Genomic DNA, 6,000 nt, shown 5'->3' with positions numbered 1-6,000 from the left:
TGATCTGTGCGTGGAAATACAGATATTTAGTTAATACCTGGAAAATGTAGACTCTTAAAACGAATGTCACTCTTTCGGAAAGTAAATGCAATTTAAATTAATTATTAACCGTAATACTTTAAATCCAGAGTAAGATAAGCTAAGAATTTGCTAATCTTTTCTAAGACTCATTGGCCTAGATAGATGACACATTTTATAATTTCTTATTGATTAAATAATTTAGAATTATTAATTTAAGTAATTTGGATCGAACTATATTAAATCCGCAGTAAACATAACGCTTTATTAAGTTCACGTTACTCTAAAATTATATTAAGTTTTGTTTCAAATGGAGTTTAAAGTGCATTTACTTTTCAAAAGGGAACATTATTTATGCATAAGAGTGTATATGTGGTTTTCATAAAATATCAGATTCTGTTACATACATCTGGAACAAAGATTTGGACAAGTTTTTTCCCAGAGACGAGTGGACTCCGAAGCACCTTTAGAATGGTTGTAATTGCTTTGAAGTCCTCCAAAATGTGAAAATCAAGTTCTAGATAATTTATCTGGAAGAAAACTGCATTTGTAAATATGAGATACTTTGTAGTAAATTTTTGGTTTTGCCGTAACTTTTAAAATCGACCCGGCCCCATAGGGGTAATGGGGTGTGGTCAGGGGAAACCGAAATTTGTACTTAAATTGAAACTACAGATGAAATGCAGTGAAATTATGTGTTCCAAAGATGTCGTGGTCATCACTAACAATGGAGGTCTCCCAACGTATGCTCACAGATTTGGACCAAACTGGTGTCAATCGATCACAAATATAATTAGTATGAAATTTGCAAATGGAACTATCTGCCAATGCGCAGGTTTGACGGAGATATTTGCATAAAAAGAGGAGAAAACGCACCAAAAGGCTGGCATATTTTTCATTTTCCAAATTTCCTGCGCATTTTTTCTGCTTTGAATGCAAATATCTCCGCCAAACCTGCGTATTGGCAGATAGTTCCATTTGCAAATTTCATACTAATTATATTTGGGATCGATTGATGCTAGTTTGGTCCAAATCTGTGAGCATACGTTGGGAGACCTCCATTGTAAGTGAAACTACAGCTAATTCATGATGCGCGTTTTCTACGGTTTTCTGTGTTGGAATAAGGAATAACAGAAGTGTGGAAAAATGCCGGCGCCGTCTGATTTCCGGGCATATACCATTAAATTACGAAACCACGGTGTGTGCATATGTATCATTGCACCCGTTATTTCTCCTTCATTCTTCCCCACAATTGTTGAGTTTATAACCTTGAAAAACGAGTTCCTTCCTGACAATCGTGTTAAACCCGGAAGCAACCTCGTCTCCCTTCCAAAACGTGAAGGCTGCATACAGCGTCGGGAGGAGGAACATGTTGACCATCGTGACCGCAAGAATGTTGTCCATCCACCCAGTTTTCAGGACCAGGCTGACCGTTCTGATTAGTTGGAAGGACAGCCCAAAAATGTGGAAAATCCAGGGCAGAATTATAGAAATTTTGTTTCGTTGATGTGCCACAAATTTTTTGTTGGTGGCGTCCCACCGCATAAAATTGTTGTTAAGCAAGCCTGCGATCCATAGTTGGGCTTGGATCCAGGGAAGATCTTGTAAGATTGTGGTTCCTTCAGACTGCTTCTTCCTGAATGTGGACATTGTATGTATATTAATTAATTTGTATCTGGAAAAATTAAATTCTGGAGATTGGGTTCACCAGAAACAAATGATTCTGGCTATCTGTCCAACAATAGAATATATGAGATAGTGTCTACACTCTTAAAAATGATGCATCGCTTTTAAAAAGTAAAGAAATGTTATCTGAAATTTTACTTTTTGAAGTATGCATGGAAAGATTTAGTCCATCTTTTTTTTATTACACGCCAAGATTCTTTAGCGAGTTATATAATAAAATCGAGCAAAAAGTTGGATGACCCTTTTGAAGCGCAATATTTCTATTTTTGACCATGTTTTCCCTCTCTTTTCCCTCCACTAGACGAAAATAAGGTCGTGCTCGAGCGCATTGCTCTACAATATTTTCTTGAAAGGGGCCTTTCAACCGAAGTTTATGATTTCCAATTTCTTGATATATGTAACTTTAACTTATGATTTCAAGCTTCCCGGTGTAGCTTGAAAATAGTCCTATTGTCAGTATCAGGTTAACGTACGTAAAGAAGCATGGCTTAAATAAAGCTTCCTTAGTAAAGAATTCAGATTTTTTGCATTTCATTTTTCAAAAGTGGAACATTATTTTAAGCGTGTAAAATAACTTATGTATGCCCGCCTTACTCAACTTCTCCAAGCTTGGATATTTATTTAGTTTGATGGCATCGCTCTGAAATGCTATACATATTCCGCTGAGGAATACGTGGAATAAGGTCCTGAGTGTGTAACTCCTCAGTCTTAAATTATTAAGCGAACATGCTGTCCGAGTTTACGAAACGGCTGGTTTTACATACGGACGTAGAAACCTGCATAAATAAACATTTAGTAAACACAAGCATACGTTCAGGCAGCGAATGAGGGTACGAAAATTGTGTGCGGCTTTATTTCTCCCAAATTGCAAAGTTATATATCTACATTTTAATATGTAACAAACTTATCGTGCACATTCTTGGACATGTAAACGTGTAGAAATTATACTAGCAGCAGTTTATCAACGCTTGAACCGATGTAGTTATGTATGTACATATGTACCTGGGTAAGTTTATTAATGAATACATGTACCCATTTCAGTGTACGATGTAACTAAATGTGGTTTCAGAAAGAAATATTTGTAAATAAATAAATATGTTTCCGTCATTGACAAAGGGTTGCCGTGAAATGATTGAAGTAAAGTAATAAGCACGTACTACATATACTTTACCAACGGTAACTATGGTGCCAGAAATATCGTGAATTTTAATTTTTGGCGAAAATTTTTGCCACCGGGAAAAAAACAAGTGCCAGCTTTAAGAAGCTTTCTGCTTACATTTTTATGTAAACATGGCATTTTACTGATTTATGCATGATGGTGACTTGAAAGCCCATGGTGCATATTTTTAAGCAGGCTTGCTTTATTTCTAGAACTGTAAAATGAAACAAATTTTCTTCATCTACGTATTGAAATGTGCTAAATGTGATTTAGCCCCTTTCAATGACCCCACAATGGCCAGGAAGCTGGGTCACTTGGAGATGAGATGAGATGAGGAGATGAGGAAATAAATATCTCGACTTGAGGCAGGTTGAGATTCGGCAGATCGACTTTTATTCTCTTTATTTCTTGCACACACACAATAGCAAAGAGGTTGGATCAGGCCAGCAGCAGTCAGGAACTCGTTTCTACGAGTTCCTGACTGCTGCTGGCTTTCGAGTGCTGTGGCTGCTGTCCGTTTATATAGTAAACTGGTACCTAATGAGTATACCTATATGCTATATCGTCATTGGTCCGTCGGTCAGATAGACAGGAATGGAAAGTGGGTTTCCATTCCTGTGTCTAAGAACTTGTATCTTGAGAGAGAAGATTCGCGATGATGATCGCGACATTAATCCATGAATGCCCTGAGGCAATCACGATTAATGAGAGGAAGGAGGGATGGGTTGCATTCTTAATGAGGGTGACCTATTATGCCAAAAGCTGCGCTTTTCAGTATGGTACATCTGTTGAAAGCATGTCTTTTACTGTTGAATTTCCTATCGACGGCCCAAAGTTTCTAAACCATTTAATTTTGAAAACAGGTCAAGAAAAGCACAAATAGGTTAGACTGAAAATTCTCAAGAATTGTGTCAAATATGTTATCTTGTAGAAGAAAATGAAGTGGTTTTAATATATGTATGAACCGAAGCAACGCGGGATATGAACTACATACATATTCATGTTTATAGAGTAGCGGGAGGTATGTAGCTTCTTATGCCCTGTATTTCTTACAGTTCAAAATACTTAACTGCAAGAAACCACTTATTAGTTATTTCTGGGAAGTGGTTACTTGCACACGAAACCCTGCTGCATTTCATAAGTTACAAGACTTAGGATTACAATGCTATGAAATTGGAACGGGTGGTTGGAGTATAGATGGTTAATTTATCACCTTTTCTGAATACCCACTGTCAGGTATTATGGAATCAATTGTACGCCTGGTATATTCGTAAACTCAGGTTAAGTAATATTTAAAACTACGTTTAGCCCGAAAAGCATCCAGAATTGCAATGTTTATGGATTATCTAATATCAAATATGTTGCAAACTTGTGTCAGCATGTAGTAATTTTTCGGGTTGAATGAAAATTGACGAGAAGCTTCGTCCCCCAAATACGAATGGAGGAATCAACACAAAATCGTGACATATGTACATATTTTAAGATCAAATAAATTTTTATAATTCTAAAGGAATTAAATACTTCCAACATTAAAATTATTTTATTGCGACTTTTTGTCCTTAAGTTTATTATAATATGTATGTACGTATGCCGTAATTCTAGTGGAAATCCTTAGTCAGGGGGACAAATATTGGTTTGCTGATTTACATAAACACGAATGTAATTTAGTGTATCGTGACAATACTTATACTTACTTATTAATACTAAATTTATGCACGCTGACGCGGTCCTAAATGCTGGGAAATTCAAACATTTCGTCGCCCCATCGATCTTCCCGCGCTTATCAAAAGCAGATTCAGGGTCTGATTCATACAGAAGTCCTGAATAACCAAGGGTGTCCCATTGTCGATAAAATTTGAGCCGAATTTGATCTTTAGTACGCCACATGCCCTGATTTCTCTCCCCAGCTGGGATATTTTCCCGCCAAACTGAACCGTACGTTTGACCTGCATTTGTAACAGCTCGGTCGATCTGATGTTAACCCAGGAGGCCAGCGTATAAACGAACACATTGACAACAAAGGCGTCCACCATGACGAGGGGAAATATGAGAAAGCCCGGCATCGATATTTTGGCATGCAGAGCGATGCAGACGAAGAGGCACACAGTTTGAACCAGTGGACTGAGCACGATCATCGTAGGGACAATTCGCACCATGAGAAATCCGTTCAAATGTTTTTCCAGGATTTGAATCTTTCGATAGAGCTTGATACAGGCGCGATTTGCCGGGATCGTGATAGACAATCCAATCCGCCTTAACGTGCATAGTAATAATTTTAAATTTTAAACAATTACAGATTTATTTCGAGGTTCGGTATTACCAAGTGGGAAAATCGATGGCGAATCGCTCATCGAAATCGTAGCGATTTCATGGCGATTACAGAGCTACTTGCCCGCCGATTCCCTTGGACATCGCGGCGATTTCTCTGCGAAATCGAGTAATTGCGAAATCAATCATCATCAATCATCAACATCGTTGCGAAATCGCTACGATATTGATATAGAAGTCGCTACGATATCGCAGATATACATGACCTGCGATATCGCAGAGATTTTTAGGGCGATATTGTAACGATTTCACGACGATTTTTCACAATTGCTCGATTTCGCTGAGAAATCGGTTCGTCGTCCCAGGGAATCGGCGGTCAAGAAGCTCTATAATCGCTACGAAATCTCTACGATTTCGATCAGAGATTCGCCATCGATTTGCCCACTGGGTAGTGCTGGTAATTTAATCTTGTCTAATCGGGATTTTACGACCTTTTACCAAAACCGGCATTTAATCCGATCCCATTGGATAAAATTGGATAATTGGATAAAAAAATCCGACCGGATCCGATGGACTGGATATTGTCTAGTCGAATTCACCAACACTTGTTCGCATCGTGTTATAATTTTAAACCAATGTTAAGTAAATATTAGCTTGACAGACAAGTTTTCAAAGAGTTGTCAAGTCATTCTTTTGCTTATAATGCAAACTCGGCGAGAATTGCATCATGTTTAGGACCCGATTCAAGCTATCGAACTTTAAGAATTAACACATTTTCAATATTTCTTACCTTTTCAGAACATGAAAGTAGTCAAGAATCGCCACAATTCCGCCAAATAGTAGGCAACAGACGCACGGAAATGCAGCAG

Source organism: Folsomia candida, unplaced genomic scaffold, assembly GCF_002217175.1.
Source record: "Folsomia candida strain VU population unplaced genomic scaffold, ASM221717v1 Fcan01_Sc012, whole genome shotgun sequence".
Lineage (NCBI taxonomy): Eukaryota > Metazoa > Arthropoda > Collembola > Entomobryomorpha > Isotomidae > Folsomia > Folsomia candida.
Note: the sequence above shows the minus strand (reverse complement) of the source record.